Raw genomic sequence first — 1349 nt, forward strand, 5'->3', positions numbered from 1 at the left:
GCGGGGCATCCCTCATTCAGTCCCCCCGGAAGGTGGGCTAGCAGGGGAGGGGGCGTGCGGAGAAGGGGGAGCCCTCGTGGGGGAGGGGTCTACTCCCCTTGGGGCCTGCAGCCGTCGCCTGAGGTCAGAGCTCAGGAATGCGCAGCCGGAGGAGGGAGGGAGAGGAAACGCCCCTCCAGGCTTCCCAGCCCCGCACAAGACTCCCCGGCCACATCCAGCAGCTCACGCCGCCCCACTCCGCTCCCGACGCCACACCCAGCACGGACGCACGCCGAAGCCGGCCGCTGACCCCAGCCCGGGCTCTCAGCACCCAGGGATGCAGGGCTCGGCCTGTCCTCTCCCGGCTCCGGGTGCGGGCTCTGACTCCCACCCTTACCCCGGACCCTCTGGGGAGCCCGAAGTTCCGATTCCGTCTGTCCCCTGGACGGGGAGGAGGTCAGTAACTGGAACTTCTGCCATTCTCATTCTCAAACCCAGGACACCAACCCGAGCTCCTCTCCCAAAGGACCTCCACTACCAGCCTCCGGCCTCCAACAGGAGTCCAGACCCTGCCCCTCCTCCCTCAGACCAGAGTCCAGGCCCCCAGCCCCTCCTCCCCCAGGCCCCGGAGTCCAGGCCCCCAGCCCCTCCCCCCTCTGCCCCAGCAGTCCAGGCCCCCAGACCCAGGAGTCCAGACCCCCAGTCCCTCCTCCCTCAGGCCCAGGAGTTGGAATCCCCAGACTCTCCTCCCTCAGATTCAGGAGTCCAGACCCTCAGCCCTCTTCCCTCAGACCCAACAGTCCAGGCCCCCAGACCCAGGAGTTCAGACCCCCAGCCCCTCCTCCCTCAGACCCAGGAGTCCAGACCCAGCCCCTCCTCCCTCAGACCCATGGGTGCAGGTCCCCCAGTCCCTCTCCCTCAGACCCAGAAGTCCAGGCCCCAGCCCCTCCTCCCTCCCTCAGACCCAGGAGTCCGGGTCCTCAGCCACTCCTCCCTTAGAATCTAAAGTCTGGCCCCCCAGCACCTCCTCCCTCAGACCTGAAAATCCGGGCCACCAGCCCCTCCTCTCTCGGACCCAGGAGCCCAAGTCCCGTTCTCTCCTCTTTCAAACATATGACCTCCATGAGTCCAGGTCCTCATCCTTCCTCCTTTCCAGAATCCAAGAATCCTGACCCAGCCCCCGTTTTTCTTAGGGACCTAGATATTCTGAACCCTAGCCCATCCTTTCCTTTGGACCCAAGCATCCCGGCCTCTGAGGTCCCAGCGGGTCCCCACAGCCTCACCTCAACCCGCCAGCGGTGGCAGCGGCTTAAGCAAAGACGACAGCTGCAGACTAGAAGGGTCTGTGGACTGGGTGGGGTTGGCGGGCT

At 65.8% G+C, this 1349-nt stretch overlaps 1 protein-coding gene across 5 annotated transcripts in view; it reads right to left on the bottom strand.

Moving 5' to 3' along the window:
* The window catches only part of MYADM (myeloid associated differentiation marker), a 7383-nt gene that overhangs the window by 4239 nt on the left and 1795 nt on the right, over positions 1 to 1349 (bottom strand). Inside the window, exon 1 of one of the 5 annotated variants that reach the window (XM_008073871.2) lies at positions 1263 to 1341. The exons of 2 other annotated variants lie outside the window; for them this stretch is intronic. The gene's annotated coding sequence lies outside the window, so the exon portion shown is untranslated. Of the gene's footprint in view, positions 1 to 1257; positions 1342 to 1349 lie in introns of those variants that run through there. 2 more of the 5 variants (XM_021706900.1, XM_021706899.1) reach the window with 2 other exon arrangements.

This window comes from Carlito syrichta, unplaced genomic scaffold (genome assembly GCF_000164805.1).
Source record: "Carlito syrichta isolate Samal-C Ts95f unplaced genomic scaffold, Tarsius_syrichta-2.0.1 Scaffold316208, whole genome shotgun sequence".
Lineage (NCBI taxonomy): Eukaryota > Metazoa > Chordata > Mammalia > Primates > Tarsiidae > Carlito > Carlito syrichta.